This window comes from Chenopodium quinoa, unplaced genomic scaffold (genome assembly GCF_001683475.1).
Source record: "Chenopodium quinoa cultivar QQ74 unplaced genomic scaffold, ASM168347v1, whole genome shotgun sequence".
NCBI classification, from domain to species: domain Eukaryota; kingdom Viridiplantae; phylum Streptophyta; class Magnoliopsida; order Caryophyllales; family Amaranthaceae; genus Chenopodium; species Chenopodium quinoa.
Window position 1 is genome coordinate 3,849,727 of NW_018743285.1, and position 18,168 is coordinate 3,867,894.

The following is an 18,168-nucleotide window of genomic DNA, read 5'->3' on the forward strand; positions in this document are numbered from 1 at the left end:
TACTGGGACTTCCGTTGTTCATCTCCCAATCTGACCGTCTCCGTGTCTGTGCAGGACACAATGGCTCAAACTAAAAAGACAGTTGTAGACCCAAATTATAGAGGCGAAAGCTCTAGAGAGTTGTCGCTTGAGATGAACTAGGCTGAGATAGCAAGGGAGTCTCCCGGAGGTACCCTAAGCACCCCTAGCGATGGTATCCCGGGGTCCAAAATGGGAGGCGGAGAAGAGGTCGCCTCTATCTCTAAAGCTGAGGATCAAAAATCCTCAGACAATGAAAACAACAGGGACACCGCCTCTGAGTCTAGCTCTGGGCAAAGTAGCAGCAGCTATCTTACACCGGTTGTAGATAGCGAGGAGGAGGAGAGGCCCTCCTGGAATAATAAGGGTGATCCCCTCCTGATCCAAGTCTCAGCTAGAGACAGGGCTAGCACGGAGAAAAACATATCAAACTTCGTACTCATCAGGCCTTTAGGAGACGGATATAAGATCCGTGTCCCGCCTGAGCTGGGGACCATTGCCTAGGAGGACAACCAGCGCAATGCAGACGGGTATTTTGGCTGCTACGAAGCGGCCTTTCTGGCCGGCCTCCGCTTCCCCTTGCACAAAACAATAAAGGCCATCTTGAGAGGCTATGGACTGGGCGTGTGGCAACTCACCCCAAACTCCTGGGTTAATATCCTGGGCTATATTGCCGCCTGCGAGATGCAGGGCTTAAACCCCGGCTGGGAGGCCTTCGCTCATATGCACTATTTAAGCCGAAGCCCAGGCGGGTGGAGAGCTTGGTACACTCTGACCGCTTACCCCAAGTACTTAATGACGTTGGATAAACCATCGAAGTGGTCAGATTGGAAGAACCGTTTCTACCTTGTCTCCACCCCCACCAAGCAAGAGAACCATGAATTCCGGACCTACAACCAGAAGCCTGAGCTGCTTGGGCAGAAATGCAAGATGCCCCAGGTCCCGAATGAGGACTACGAAGTAATCATAGAGGCGGGATTCTTTGAACTTATTACTACCACTCTCTCAACCGGGGAACTTATAAGTGTACCCAAAAATTGGGTACACAAGCACGAGTTCTTGAGAGATGAGGCGTTCTTATCCGCTTGTGGGTTAAGCACCCAGTTTAAAAAACGTATGTTGCCGGAACACCCGGCACAGTTATGCTGCATTAACTATTTTGCTCAATTTTTTGTACTTATATTTGTCTAATCAAAAGGTCTCTTCTTGTAGTGGAAGCTTTAAGAATGTTACCCACATACAAGACGCCTGCCAAGTCTGCCGCTGACCTCCGCAAGGAAAATGCGGAGAAGAAAAGGGCTGCCCAGGCGGCTAAAAACAAGGTAAGCCCGCCTGCCTCTCAACTTTCATTCTGTGTAAAATTGGCGTTTACCGTCTAAGTATAATGTCTCTTTTGACTCAGGATGGGAGCAAGACCCCTCGCTCCTTCACCAAGTTGATCCGGCCCAGACCTGATGGTGAGGTAGCCGCTTCCAACAAGGCCTAGAAGACCTCCGCTCAGGCGGTTGCCGAACGGGTGATTGTTGGAGGAAAAACCGTAAAGAACACTGGCATGGGATTTGATCACTCGGCCAAAACAACCAGATGTCCTAGAGGCATCGAAGGCTGACATGCCACCTAAAGCTACAAGCGGTTGTGTAGTATATGAGGGTAATCGGAGCCTTCAGGAAACTCAAGGTACGGCTAACCCCTTCACCCCTTCTTTGCTTGGCCAACCCATGCGGGTAAAGTCTTACTCCCAACTCCAGCCGGAAGACTCTTCTAGCAGCAGGCAGTCTATAGGAGGGGCGTATGTGGCTTTCTCACCATCTCTTTCTGGTGCAGATCATTCTCCTCGCTGACCGGATGTGACCCAATATGCCAGGGCCATGCTAAAGGCCATTCCTTAGGACGAGAAGGAGGCGATCCCAGGGATCAACGCCTTCAATGCTGACCGGGTAATGGTTAGCCTGGCTGAGGTACACCCGTGAAACTTTGTTTATTTTACTAGTATATACATCCGGTCTTCTAACACCGGCTGAGCTTTTGCAGTCTTTGCTGCGCGTGGAGGGGCTGAAGAAGGCCTATGCTCACAAGAAGGAGGAGGTAAGACGAGCTAAACGAGAGGCATCCGAAGCCAATAACGTTGCTCAATATTCCATGATTCTGCATGATTTAGAAACTAAAAGTCAAATCATGCAACAGGCGGACTCCATCAGAAAACTCCAACGGTCCCTCGATGATGCCCGGACCAAGATTTTCAACCTTCAGGAGGCAGTTAATAACGCTCAGACGGAGTTGAAGAAGAATGAGGAGTCCCTTCAAGGCTTGGAGAAAACCAAGGCGGAGAACTCTTCCCTCAAAAAGGAGAATGACCGCCTAAAGAAAGAGGCTGTCGCAGCCAACGCAAATTTTGACGCCACCCTTTAGGCGGAACAAAGCCGACTCATCGAGGAGAATCAACAAGACTGTGAAAACCGGATGAGGATGGCTTGGTCCCTGATACACTCAGAGATGGAGTACACAGATCTTGCCATTCTGGCAAAGGAAGAGGGCAAGCCGGGGCCGGAGTCGTATGAGGACTGGGCCAAGAAGGAAATTGAGGCCATACGAGCTGAGGCGGTCTCTAATGAGGAGGTCCAGGCCGAGAATGAGGAGACGGACGTCCCTCCTGCCCTTAAAGCAGCCGCCAAAGACCCGACTCAGCCTTGAACTTTATTGATTTTAGTCTCCGGCCTGCGTGCCGTGTATTTGGTGTATCATTTTCCTGGACATGGGTCCGGCTAACAACCAACAATTTTTTTTTGTGTTAATACATTTCGCCGACTAAGTCGGCTTTGCCTTGATATATTTGTTTCAATTTTTGCTTCAATTTTTGCTCGTACAAGTTCTTTTTGCAATTTTGCTTCAATGCATGCGGAATGCGGAATGCCGGATGCCCTGGCTCTACCCCTGGACGGTTGTTTGCTTGATATTGTCACTCTAAGCAGACATCCGTCCATACATGCATCCGGACGAGCAGGTAGGCGGTCTTTGACCGTTCTTGAAATAAAATTATTCGAAGTGGGATTAGCAAGCGAGGCCGGCTTAAGCGAACATAGAGTATTATTCTAACCGGCTGCGCATGACACTTCCACTACTGCCGTTGTGAATTTAACATTTATGATTCTAACCTTGTGTAATTAAACATTAATGTAACTGGTTGTAGTGCTTTTGGGCGAAGACCGGTAACATTCGACCAAGATTTGGATTACCGTCTGTGCTGCTTTGAAACAACGACCGGTTTTGACTTGATTTTGATTTCTCATCCAGGCGGCCATGAGTTATCTGTTAATCAGACGGTTAAGGCCGTTTGATTTATGATCTGTAGAACGATGTACCACTAATGGGCGTCGTATTCTTCGACGAGTTTACCCAAATGCGCGTCGCCGGATGCCTGCTTGTATTGGAGCAGATGATTAAAATATATTCGGCCATTGGCCTTATGAATTGCTAGATTCGATAGCCTATTACTCCGTTTAGAACAGACAGTTGCCCTGTTGCGCATTGCACAGATGGGACGATACATGTGGTATGCCGGATGGGATGGCTCTGCTTGCCCCTGTACAGTTGTCTGTTTTATATTATCCAACTCTAAGCGGGCAGCCGTCCATATTAGCGTCCGGATAAATAGAGAGTTTCTAATTAAGACCGGCTAAGGATTACCCATTGGTTATTCGTCGCTGCCGTTGGTTTGTAAGCAGGCGGCCTTTGGCCGGATGTAGGCATCTCAACCTAGGTATGATTTTAATGTTAAGGCTTTGGCCTTGCTGATTTCGAATTCGTAACCGGCTCTGGTGCTTTTGGGCAGAGACCGGCTACCTTTCGACCAAGATTTGATTTGCCGTCTGTAATGCTTTGCAGTAAAAACCGGTTGTATCTTGGTTGCAATAGATCATTCAAATGGTCATGAGATATTTTTAACCTTAGCCGGTTAAAGCCGTTTGAGTTATGATCGTCAGAACAATGTACCACCCGAACGGGAGATGTTCTCTTTGGCGAATTCACCCCAAATGGGCGTCGCCGGATGCCTGCTCATTTGGAGCAGGCGGTTTAAAATATAGCCGGCCATTGGCCTTAGGTAATTGATATCTGACGTCTGCTTTTTAAAGCAGACGAACGCCCGGTTGTGCATTGCACGGGATTTTGTACAAAAGACTGAAAATAAAGCATTCTTTCATTAATATACTCTATTTACAAAAATATTTTACAAATTCTGAGAAGTAGTACTTTTTCAAGTTATCTACGTTCCAAGTTCTGGCTAGCCGCCTACCGTCTGGGGTTTCCAGGCGGTAGGTGCCGTCTCTTAATTCTTCAAAAATCTGGTAGGGACCTTCCCAATTAGGGGTCAGCTTTCCTTGCGCATTGGCTCCATTTTTCCGATTGCCTCCATTTTTCGTAACACAAAGTCCCCCACTTTCAAGGGCCGTTTGTGCACTCTTTTGTTGTAGGCTCTCGTCATTCTCAAACGGTAAATCTCATGACGCAAGGCGACATTGCCCCTTCGCTCCGGGAGGGTATCCAATGCTAGACGCATGGCCTCCCAGTTTGCCTCTTCATCATAAAGCATGATTCGAAGTGTTGGCTCATAAAGTTCAATAGGAAGGACGGCTTTAGTGCCGTATACCATGAGAAACGGGGTCTCACCGGTTGCCCCTTTTTCAGTTTTTTTGATAGCCCATAGGACATGAGGCAACTCATCTGCCCATAGATCGCCAGTCCTTTCAATCTTCTTCTTAATGCCGTGTGAGATGAGCTTGTTGAAGGCTTCAACTGGACCGTTTGTTTGGGGTCGACCAACAGATGCAAAACAATGTGAGATCCCTTGATCTCCCAACCAACTCTTGAGGGCAGGCGTTTCGAATCGAGGGCCATTGTCAAAGACCGTAGACATTGGTACCCTAAACCGGGTGATTATGTTTCTCCAAATGAATGAGATTACATCTTTTGTCTTAATGCCTTTGACCGCCTCTGCCTCAACCCATTTTATGAAGTAATCTACAGCTGCCAGAATGTATCTCCGACCGCCTGTAGCAGGCGTATATGGACCCAGTATGTCCATGCCCTATTTTGTAAATGGAACCAGGCTGTAGATAGCCGTCAGATCAGTAGTCGGACAGTGTATAAGCCGGCCAAATCTCTGACACTTGTCACATTTCTTCACCATATCCATGGCGTCTGCCTCAAGAGTGGGCTAAAAATAGCCCTGCCGCCTGGCCCTTTTTGCTAGAGTTCTGCCGCCTATATGTGATGCACAAAAGCCCGCGTGCAGATCCTCTAGAACTTCTCTCCCCCTTTCTAGGGTAACACATTTCAACAGCGGCGGGAGGTAACCATTCCGGAAGAGTTCCCCTTGATGCAATTCAAAGCTTAAGGCCCGTTTTTTAAGTGCAACCGCTTCAGATGGGGTATCCGACAATGTACCGTCTGCCAGATAAGCACGGATGGGGTCCATCCAGGTAGAGCTTCGGTCAAGAACTCCAATGGGGTCATGCTCAATGCTTCTCTTTTCCATGACTTCCCAAAAGACTGACCTAGGCGCATCACAAGAGGCGGATGATGCCAACTTTGAAAGTGCATCCGCCTGGTTGTTCTCAGATCGTGGTACTTGACTTAGATTGAATTCGTCAAATGTCCGGGCCTCTATTTTGACCGCCTGAAGGTATTTGATCATTGCCGGATAGGTGGCTTCATAGTCACCATGGTATTGGTTGTCGATCAGCTGAGAATCAGAACAGGCGTCAACTTTTCTTGTCCCTACCGCCTTACACATGCGGATACCGGCTAGCAGGGCTTCATATTCCGCCTCATTGTTTGAGGCCTAAAACTTGAACCGTAGTGCATACTCGTATTTGTCCCTTTCCGGAGATTTGTAAATAACGTTTGCACCACAACCGTTCATAGTAGAGCTTCCACCTACATATAACTTCTAAAACTGATCGGTATTTTCCGGCTGTGCCAGCCTAGTCATTTCAACAATGAAGTCGGAAAACGCCTGACCTTTCACTGCCCGTCTAGGTTCAAAAGTTATCTAGGCTCTAAATTTCAACAGCCCATTTGATCATTCTGTCGGATGACTCTAACGTAGTCATTGGACGCTTGAGTGGCTGATCAGTATAGACGACCACCGAATAGGCCAAGAAGTAGGGCTTCAACCGTTTGACCGCTTTGAAGAGAGACAGCCCAAAATTTTCAATTATTGGGTACCGGAGTTCAGCATTTCGGAGAACATGGCTGATGAAATACACCGGGAGCTAATTATCGTCTCTCTCAGCAAGGAGAACGGCACTGAGGGAGTGATCTGAGATGGCTAAGTACATGTAGAGGACATCCTGAGGCAGGGGGCTCACTAGCCTTGGCAATGAGTGTAAGTGCTGCTTTAACCTTTGAAATTTCGTCTCAGCCTCTTCCCCCCATTCAAACCTAGACCTCTTCCTGATTGCTTAGAAGAAATAGAGACACTTATCACCTGACCGGCTGAGGAATCTCCCCAATGCCGCCAGACAACCGGTAAGTTTCTGAACTTCCCTGACAGTGCGGGGTGACTGCATGTCAATTATCGCCTATACCTTTTCTGGGTTGGCCTCTATACCCCTTTGATCAATCAGAAATCCGAGAAACTTCCCAGACTCAACACCAAAGACACACTTTTTGGGATTAAGCATGACCTTATGCCGCCTGAGGGTGGTGAAGGTTTCTCGGAGGTCAGCAAGATGATCCGTTTGTAGCTTGGATTTGACTATCATGTCATCAATGTACGCCTCTACATTCCTCCCAATTTGATTAATGAAGACCGTTTTAATCATCCGTTGGAAGGTAGCAGGTGCATTCTTCAACCCAAACGGCATCACCGTGTAACAGTATAGCCCCTGATATTGACGAATGCCGTCTTTTATTAATCTTTTTTCCATAGGGGTATCTGGTGGAAGTCTGAGTAGGCGTCCATGAAACTCATTAGGGCATGACCGGCTGTAGAGTCGACCAGACTGTCGATATTTGGAAGTGGGTAACTATCCTTCGGACACGCCCTGTTCAAATCTGTGTAATCAACACACATTCGCCAAGTGCCAGTCGGCTTTTTCACAAGAACAACGTTTGCTACCAAATCCGGGTAGTAACATTGCCCAATGAACCCATCATCTAACAGCTTCTTGACCTCAGCGGCTGCTGCCTGATACCTTTCCTCGCCATGGTTCCTTTTCTTTTGCCTTACCGGCTTCTTTTTCGGATCCACAACGAGTTTTTGGACACCGAGATTCGGGCTAACGCCTGGCATCTCTTCCACTTCAAAGGCAAAAATGTCTTTGAATTCTTTCAGTAGTTGGAGCAAGTCTGCTCCCAACTTTTCAAAAGTAACCGTCCCAATCTTGACGGTTCTGTCTGGCCGGCTGTCGTCAAGGACAACATCAATGCTTTCACCAGCCGGCTGGGGACGAAGATCATCTGACTTTTCATCGTTCAGTGATTGCTATTGTTTTTCTTTCTTGACGGGTGCCAATTAGTCCGCCTTTCTCTTTTTACTGGCTGCCCTTGGAGCCGACACTGCTTGATCGCAGTTTTCAAGATCTATGGGCTCCTCGCCCTGGCTGGCTGAGACCATAGTTGGTTTGACGTCTGAGAGGTAACACTCCCTTGTCGTCTTCTGATCCCCATTCAGGGAACCTACTAACCTATCATCCCTCTCAAATTTGATCAGCATAAGAGGCAGGATGATGTCTGCCTTAGATTCATTGAGGGTTGGACAGCCCAAAATCAGATTGTAGGCGGTCAATTCCTCGACCACCAGGAACTTGACGACCATATGTTGTCCTTCTCCCTTTTCTCCTAGCCGGATGGGTAGGTCAATCCTCCCCACCGGATGCACTACTCCTCCCCCAAAACCAACTAGGGGGTGAGAGACTTTGTGCATGACGCTAGGCTTGTACTTGAGCTTTGTCAAGCACTGATAGCTTATCAGGTCAGACGAGCTCCCGGTATCGATGAGGATCCGGCCCACTCGTTGATTGGCAACCTTGCACTCGATGACTATGGGGTCATCGTGGGGCCGCCTGACCTTGCCCCGGTCCTTCTCAGAGATGAGGACCTTAGGGAAGGTTTCCTTCGGCGCCTGGCCCTCATCCATTGAGTTGACCAGCTTCCTAATATTGTCCTTGGTACCCCGGATGGTAGGACCCCCGCCCGCGAAACCGCTTGCTATGGTGAAGATAGGTTCTTCATCAGTTTCAGAGCTGGCACCCAGCTATTTAGACGGTTGTCCATTGTTTGTTTTGGGGTTACCCTTGGACTTCGACATTTAGGACTTTAGAGCCCTTTCGTCAGCCAGACGGTCCAATAGCCGCCTGAGGCTATAGCAACCATTGGTGTCATGGCCGACATCCTCATGGAATTAACAGTACTTGCTCCTGTCCCGGCTATTGATGGGACTCTTCATTGCTGCCGGTTTTTCAAGGGTCAACCGGTCTTTGATCTTCATGAGGATGGAGGAGAAGTCCTTGGTGAACTCGTACTTTGGAACGTACGGCTTTAACTCTCTTCTTTTCTTCTGGGACGGCTGACTAGAATGATCTGCCGCCCAGACTTCTTTTCTTTTCTTTTCTTCTTTCTTAGCCGACTGAGTAGACCGACTATCTCTCCTATCGGACTTTTTAGGGTCCGACGGGTGCTTGATGGAACAAAGCTCCATCGCCTGTATATAGGCTTCAGCTTCCATAAGTGCCTTTTGGAGGGTAGCAACCCTCTTTCTGACCAGGTCGAACTTGAAAGTCGACCCGTCTTTCAGACCCTTGAAGAAGTCTGTGTAGGCAACTTCGTCAGACAACCCTTGAAACTGAATTCTCATCAGATTGAACCGTTTGAGAAAGACCTCAGTCACTCCTTCTCTCCCTATTGTATAGCCCCTAAATCGAGACTTGTCTTTTTGGCAGGAATGTTCATAGAGAAGTTTGACGTAAACAAGTACGCCAACGTCTTGAAGTTGTTGATGCATCCGGCTGGCAGATTTCCAAACCATCGCTGGGCTATGCCCTTCAATGTTGTCGGGAAGCATCGACACCAAGCGACATCATCCAACCCTTGTAAGTACATGAGGTTGGTGTAAGCCATTAGGTGGTCTTCCAGGTTGGTGGTATTATCGTAGGTACCGACCAACACGTTCTTAACCTTGGCCGGCTGAGCCGCCTCGGTTATCTCCCTGGAGAACGCCGTAGGCTGTTCCCCAAGGTATAGCAGCCGGAGCTGTTAGCCCATAGGCTGGACCTGCTGTGCCGCCTGACCCCCAAAGAGGGCCGGCTGCATGTAAGGTGATCCATACGACATGTATGGCTTTTGGGGCACATACGGAGCCAGCTGGATAATTTGAGGGCCAGTACGCGCGAACATGCCGCGTGACTGACGCTCTCTATTTGTTTCCAAATGCTTCATTGAAGTATTTCGGAAACTTTCTGGGTAAGTCGACATTGACGCCGACGCAGATAGTTGTTGACTTCTCTTTTCCTGGATGAACATTCGGGCGTCTGAGTAAGTCTTTTTTTATTCATCCGGTTGTACTTGCCGGATGGGCTTCCTTTGCCCTGATTCAGGGAAGCGAAGCTTGGATAGATCGATCATGGGCCCATCTGTCCTCTTTGGTTTAGGGTGAGGAGTAGGCACACGATCTTTCAGCGCCTTCTTCCCGGAGGAAGGAAGCTTCTTGGCCGACTGACCCTTAATGGTGTCAGTTGACTTGTTTATGAGGCTCTTGATCTCCCCTTTGAAGCTCGTCATGAATTTCATGAGTTCGTCTCTGGTTATAGGGGCAGCACCCTCCACCGCCTGGGGTCTCCCAGCCGGTCTGCCGGTTGGGCTGCTTGGACCAGCCTTGTCCTCACCTCGTTCCTTTGTTTCTTTGGAACGGGTGTGTCTTGTTCTGAAGGACCCGTCTGGGGCCACATAGGTGTTGACTTCAAAGTCGTCACCACTATCTTGGTCTATGTGGACCTCAGACTCGGCCATTGGTCGTTTGCCTTCAAGCGGTACAGACTCTGAAGCCATCTAGGAAGTACTCTCCCCACAGACGGCGCCAAATGTTTCGGGGTTTTTTTGGAGTCCCACGGGAGATTTACAATTCCTAGTATGCGCGTTCGATGTCTGTACCTGTAAAAGCACGAAGACTCCGGTTGGTGGGAGCTCCGCCTCCGACGATCAAGTTAGTATACGTCCGGATTGAAATACGTGCGAAAAGGAAAATACTTCTCTCTGATTCAGAGAGAATTCTGCAATTAATATTGCTCGGTTTTCATGTTTGTATTTATGAATGCCTAATAAATGAGGTATGTTCCTCTATTTATAGCGGAAGGGGATCAGTTCCCCTTCTAGGGTTCAAGTGGCACGTGTCAGCAGAGGATTGGATCTCATTGGGCCTCTCTAGGACTGACACGTGTCAGCGGGCCATTGGGCCACGTGTTCAGGGTAATTTTTACCCTAAACACAAACCAATCGCTTTCAAAGGTATCTAGCCACCTAAACATACTTTTGGTCCTTGCTTAGCAAACAAAAGAAACTTCAAGCACTTGGATCAAACACACTCTACAAATAAATATAACCTTAATTAATATAAGGTTAACAAATAATCACAACAAATATATTAAAACCCCCCAACTATATGTACATGAACCTTTCAAATTATTTTTCATAAACATGAATAAAAATCTGATTTTATTTAATTAAAACCACTCATAATAATTTTTATAAATCCCCCATAATAATAATAATAATAATTAATTAAATAAGAGAAGAGAAGAAGAGGTAAAAAACCAAGGGAAAGAGAGAGAGGTGGTGGCAAGGTAGGGCAGCCTTCCGGCAGGTGCCTGGAGGTGGCGGTCATGTTGATTGGTGGTGGTGGCACAAGAAAGAAAAGAAAAGGAAAGGAGAAGAGAAACTAAAGAAAATTGGATTTGCGTTGGAAAGAATATGCAGAACTTGCAGAGGCCATAATTTCTTCAATATAAATCCGAATTAGGTGATTATTGAGCCTAAACTCAAGGATGTTTTGAGAAGAACAATTTTCTGTGAAATAGAAAAACCCCAAAACTGACTAGAAGTGCTTGAAAATTGACTCTAAAGATATACGGCCTGATTTTCTTTTAGAAAAGAGGAGAAGAAGAGTAAGAGAAAATAAGAGAATTGTGTTTTTGGTGTGAAGAATATGAGAGGTATGAGGGGGTATTTATAGGTTAGCTCATACAAGAATTTATGGCTAGAGAATGTGGGAAGAATTTTTGGTAAAAAGAATTAAGGAAATTACTTGGATATTTTGCTAGATTTTATTATTCTTACTCACCTTGATATTAAACTTTCCATAATTATTAAAAATACAATTTACCAAAATAAATCACCCAAAAATCCAACCAAGTGGCTGAAATTTAGGACATCCTTGTAGTATTTAGGAAAGATTTTGCTAGATTTAAGGCTTAAAATGATTGTGTAAATAATATTTATTGTGTAAAATAATTAATTAAGAAAATACCAATTATTCACTAACAAAATAACTAAAATCAGATTTGCTACACATAGAAAATCCGAAAATCATAGTAATTGAATTAGGAATTTTCGGCCCTTATAAATAAATAATAAAATATTTTTCTTTAATTAAAATATATAAATATTCCGATTTTTAAAATAAAATAAATAGATAATAAATCTTATTCAAAATCCAAAAATAATAATTAAGTTTTAAAATACTTTTGGCGCCAAAATTCAAATATTATTTTGGCTCTAATTCAAATAGTAGAATAAATAACTAAAATATCCTTTTTAGAAAATAATAATTAATTAATTAGAATATACGTTTCAAAAATACGGGGTATTACTTGTGATTTATACATAAAGAAAATAGTAAACTATTATTTGTGATTTATACATAAAGAAAATATATAGTCTTGGGAACATGTGTTGAAATTGTCTCAATGAATAGATTATTAATTTTCAATTGTTAGAATGCATACATATTAATAATTAAATATATTATTTATCAAATATTAATATCGATATACGTGGCCGAAAGAAATGGAGCAAATAATTAAAAAGAGATACGGAGTAGTACAAATTTCAAATGACTCGATTATCATTATCACCCTCTACTCGTAGGCCCCATAAAGACAGTTAAAACTTTAAGGGCCTATTCTGTTCAGCTTAATTTCAATTCATTTTAGTTCCTAATTTCTCATAAATAATTCATTTCAATTCAGTTTAGTTCAATTCAGCGTCAATTAGTTCAATTCAATTCATTTCCATTGTTTTTAGTAAATTAGAACAGGAACTAAAACAAAAAACGCTTATAGGCTGACTTCACCATTCTCCTCCTGCTTCTGACACTACCCACCTCTTAAGATAATTGGTCATTCAGCCGTCAAAATTAAAAAAATTTACTGACGAATTCCCGGCATACAAATTTTTGCTGCTTCATCTTCCTACTACTTCCCTACTAAATAAACCAAGATTTCATTTCCTTCTTCTCACTTTCTCTCTCCTCCTTCAATTCTCAGTTGTGATCTTCCCCATTTTGCATTCAATTTTACTACTATGCTATAACTGCTTTTTGTTGCAATTTTCTGGGTTTTACTTGATCAGATGTAAGTGTTTTTTTGCTGGCAGTTTTTCATCAAAATCCCAAGTAACGTAGAAGATGAGAGGTTCAATTGCTTCATCCCCAAAAGCCCCGGAAGCCCGTCATCGTGTTTCTGCTTCAGTGTTCGTCTTCTTTCTCTCTCTAACTTTGTGTTTCGCTCTTAGAGTAGTATGATTTTGTATGTGTGTTATCTGTCGGTGGAATTTACTGTTTGATCATTAAGTATAAGTTCAATTTTTGGGGTGTTTAATTTTAATGGGCATTTCATTGTTTTTGTGGGTTCTTACAATGCTCATTTTTGTGGGTCTTTGCTGTGAAGGATGCTATGCTTTTGTGTAGTTTAATGTTGATTCATATGGCATTTGGATTTTCATGGTTTCGGCTTTTCGAGTTTTCAAATTATTTTACAATGTATATGAATGTTCTATGATGATGGGGCTAGTCATTGAACCTTGTTCATCAAGGGTAGATGGGATTTTGGGGAGTCATTTTTTTATGAGATTTTAGGCTTGGCCTTGAAAGGTGTAGGCAAAGGTGGAGAGTGGAGGGGAGGGTTTGTGCAGAGGGATGTTGGCTTCCCCATTTAGGCTCCTAACCTAGCTATTTGTTGAAGGATTGCTAAGTTATTACAGCTCGGATACTCATGTCTGGTATAGGTATGTGCTCCCATTGTTTGACTCGGCTATTTTCTGAAAGTAAGTCATGATTTTGGACTAAAATGAAGGTTTGAAGAATCCATTCCCAAGTTGGAGTGTTGAGGATTTGACACGGTTACTTGAGGTGCAATGAACTAGTGAAGAGTCCAAGTAACATAGGTATTGAATACGGGGATGATGTAGGACTTTTACTGAACAAAACAAAGCAGTCATTTATATTTCTTGTATTTAGTGGGATAAGCTGTTCTACTTCTTGTGATTGTTTACGTGTGTGTGTTTGAGGTGGAGGAGGGGCTGTGGGGAATTGGGAGAGAAGCTGCAATTAGTCATATATGAAGTATATTAGTATACAAATTACGACCCAGTAATAGGATATAAATGCTTTCCAGTCATTGTCTAACTTTTGGAGCTAATTTAACTTCATTTTTAGATCCAAAACAATGGGGTGTAGGAGCTAGTATACTTTTCATAATGTTGGCAATAAAGTGTAGGATAACTAGGATTCATTGAACCAGTTTATTGAGCAATAATATGTTCATTTCTCTTACATTTCTGTTAAACTTGTTGGTATATAGATATAGAGAGAAAATCTGACAGTTTGGATCTCGCGTTTATCTTCTTTGATTACACATGTTAGAAGCCTGTTTGTCTTATTCCTTACATTCTAATTCTCAGTATAAGGGAATGTGAGCACTGTTAGTAAAATTGGGTTTAACACTGCCCTTGCCAGTCTAAATAGTATGCTTGCTAATGTTTCTCCGTCTCTTTGATTTCTTTCAGCGAAGAATCAAGCAAAAGAAGGTCTCTAAGACATCGAGATAGTAGAGATGTAGAAAAGGCATCATATACTTCCTTCCAAGTAACTGCAAGTTTACCCCATTAAAGTTCATCCTAATTGTCATTTTGATTGTAATATTTTTGACACTTCTTCACTCTCCATCCCTTCAGCATACAGAAAATATGTCGAAATCCAATTCTCAGTAAGTTTCTTCTATTTCACTGTTCTTTGAGCTATTCCTCTGGTTTTAGTTCTATTTATGTCAATTTATAGTTTGTTATTCCAAATTAATTCAAGGTTTTAGCTTTCCTGCTATATTTTGCATTATCTGAATCAGTGACCGCTTCTGTCGGTTTCTTCTTTTGAATTCACACATTTCCTATGTTTATTTTCTGAATTTTATAGTAGTGACTATCATTTATTCTATGCAATTTTCTTAACACGGATTTTTATGAATGCAGGATGAGCATTGTAGATAGATAGAGAGGGGATAGTCATGTTGACAAGCGCTATGTATCTGATCTAGCTATTGATTGGAATCACATCTCCGAAGTCATGGAAACTCTTAATGATAAGGATGACTATAAGTCTATAGGCTTGTTAAATTTCAAGGAAAGCGAAGTTGATAGTTGGCAGGAAATGTTACCTTCTCCTGAGCATATGATTTTGCATCTGGACCATGTTCCTAAAAGTCTGACTTGGGAAACGCTATATCCTGAGTGGATTGACGAGGAAAAAAACTTTGAGATACCTAGTTGTCCTTCTCTTCCCAGTATTCAGGCTCCTAGAAATGCACGTATGGATCTTATTGCTGTGAAGTTGCCTTGCAACAAGCTAGGAAAAGGGTGGAGAGATGTTGCACGGCTGCACTTACAGCTTGCTGCAGCAAAACTTGCTGCATCTGCTAAGGGGTCATATGATCTGCATATACTGTTGATTTCTGATTGCTTTCCTATCCCAAATCTCTTCCCCTGTAAGGAACTTGTGTCGCGTGCTGGGAATGCATGGCTGTACAAGCCCAATCTCAATACCCTAAGAGAAAAGATTCAGCTTCCTGTTGGATCATGTGAACTTGCGCTCCCTCTCAATCCAAAAGGTATTATGTCTTTGTAGATGTTATTCTATTGGTGCAAGTCTGTCTCTTGTGTTTTTAAGATCTAAAAGATAAATATTCGTTGTGCTGAAATGTTTTGTTTTAACTCTGGATGTGTATGTGGTTCTATTTGAATTTATGATGTGGCATTAGTATGAGGTAATCTTAGACTCTTAGCTACATGGCTTATACTTAGTTCAGCCACTCAATTTGGTGAGGATGCTGTTAGTCCTTGTTGGCACACTTTAGCATGTGCACAAGGTGTGTGGAAGGGTGTATGCTGTTAAACAATAAATTGCTTTGCGATTAAATTTCATGCTGGTAATTTCTTTTTTCCTGTGCTGACATAACTTTAACACAGACACACAGATGTTTCACTCTAATGAATGAGAAAGAAAAGCCAATTAGCCAGGATATTGATAAAAGCTCAGTTAGACTTATACATAAATACCTGCAATTCCATTTTGATAAATGTATTTCATTGACTGAGGTATTACAAGTTTCTTTATATGATTTTTGAATTTTGAAAGAAACATTCTATCGGGACAAATATTGAAATAGAAAAAAAAAAAAAAAATATTGCTGGCTCTGGAAAGTGTGCAGAGTGCACTTTTGCCCTGCAAATCATTTCTTGTCATTTTATCGTTTATTTGATTTAAAAGTTTGCATACAATTATGTAAAGCTGGGTTAATGTAGTGAATTTTTTTTTAAATTATTTCACAATTCTTAATTATGACCAAATAAAATTATGCAAGGAGAAACCAATGAATTTTTCCCCTTTACTTCGGGAGGGTGAGGGGGTTGAATCCTTCAGAGCTAACTGAAAAGGATGGAAATTTTGGACAGTTTTAGAATAAGATGTCCAAATTTCCATGGATGATAGTCATGTACTATTTTAGCTTGTTTATATGCCTTTCCTTATAAGGAGTACCAATAGTTTATTATTAAATGCACTTTCCTTCAGCCCTGAATTACCTGTGAATAATGGTGTCATTACGTCTTTCTATTGTTATTGTATACTTTTCAACCTCCTAGTATGGTTGTACGCATGATCAAGTGTTCTGTATGCTGCATGATATTTACTAAAGATTAAAATTTTAACTTGAACTTTTATATCAGCCTATCTATCTTCTGGAGCTGCACATCGAGAAGCATATGCTACTATCCTTCATTCAGCACACGTATATGTATGTGGAGCCATTGCAGCAGCAGAAAGCATAGAATGTCCGGTTCAACTCGTGATTTAGTCATACTTGTTGACACAATTAGTGATTATCACCGAGGTGGCCTTGAGGCTGCAGGTTGGAAAATTCAAACCATCCAAAGAATCAGGAACCCTAAAGCTGAACCAGAAGCCTATAATGAGTGGAACTACAGCAAATTCCGTCTCTGGCAGCTAACTGATTATGACAAGATCATTTTCATAGATGCAGACCTTCTTATACTCCGAAATCTCGACTTCCTATTTGGGTTGCCAGAGATTTCTGCCATAGGGAACAATGCTACTCTTTTCAACTCTGGGGTTATGGTAATTGAGCCATGTAATTGTACATTTCAATTACTAATGGACCACATTAATGAGATTGAATCGTACAATGGTGGGGACCAAGGCTATTTGAATGAGATCTTCACGTGGTGGCATTGAATTCCCAAGCAAATGAATTTTTTGAAGCATTACTGGGAGGGTGACGAGCCTGAAAAGAAAGAATTGAAAACCCGGTTATTTGGTGCAGATCCACCAGTACTTTATGTGATCCATTACCTAGGCTTGAAACCATGGCTGTGCTTTCAGGATTATGATTGCAACTGGAATAATGAATTGTTGGATGAGTTTGCCAGCGATATTGCGCATAAAACTTGGTGGAAGGTGCATGATGCGATGCCTGAGAACTTGCATAAATACTGTTTGCTTAGGTCTAAGCAGACGGCAGCATTGGAATGGGATAGAAGGCAGGCTGAGAAAGCAAATTACACTGACGGCCACTGGAAGATAAAGATCAAGGATCCAAGATTGGAAACATGCTTTGAAAACTTCTGCTTTTGGGAAAGCATGTTGTGGCACTGGGGTGAGAAGAATCGGACCGACAATGCAACTACTTCATCTTCACCGGTCTCAGGGATTAAAACAGCATCTCTTCCCTCTTTGTAGTTTCAGGGTCTGATTTTTGTCCATCAGAAATATATAGACTCAGAGATATAGCAAACATATACAACGTATTTTTCCTGTGAAAATTTTATGGAGTATGCTGAATATGCAGATTGCATATGCCGATTCAAACCCTCTGAAGTTTTAATCACTAGTCGCCCTGGAGTCTGATTCAGCAATAGGCCTGTTTCAATCTGACTAATTAGGAACTTGCTGCAAAATCTAGTTACATACTTACGTTCACATTACACTCCAATGTCTTGCACAATTGCACATTATCATTGCACCTGTAATCCAATTTTCCTCTGTCATGGAAAATGAAGCTCACTTCCTAAAGAAAAAAAAAAATCAGCTTCTTGCCTTCTTGCATTGAAATGCAAATCACAAGGAAACACCTTTCAGCTTAGCATCTATATAGTATTTATTCAATCCGATACAATGATTATCTACTTCAAACTCTAGCGTAGCCCTTCATAATTGCTCATCAATTCCATGAACAAACTGGATGTAGTGTTTCGTTGTTTGTGGTGTCACTTAAGATTTTAGATTGAATTTTGTCTAGACCATATAACAAATGAGATCATGCCCAAGACTATACTCAATTGTGCGGGGCTATTTGTTCTGGGCAAATCTCAGAATTTTTTTTCGGATTTGCTTTAAGGATTGAGGGGTTTAATAAATTAGAAATGCTAAGAACTAATAAACACAGAACTTAAAAGTAAGGGTTGTTTGAGGGTTTTTTATGTGTCCTACGGGAGAGTTACAATTTCCTAGTATGCTCCTTCCTTCGTCTGTACCTGCACAAATAACGGAATACTCCGGCTGGGGCTGGGGTGTTCCGCCTCCGAAGATTA

At 42.9% G+C, this 18,168-nt stretch overlaps 1 pseudogene; it reads left to right on the forward strand.

The window, feature by feature from the left end:
• The first annotated feature begins 12,317 nt into the window (after nucleotides 1-12,317).
• LOC110735780 lies at nucleotides 12,318-17,779 on the forward strand (annotated as a pseudogene).
• Nucleotides 17,780-18,168: the final 389 nt, after the last annotated feature.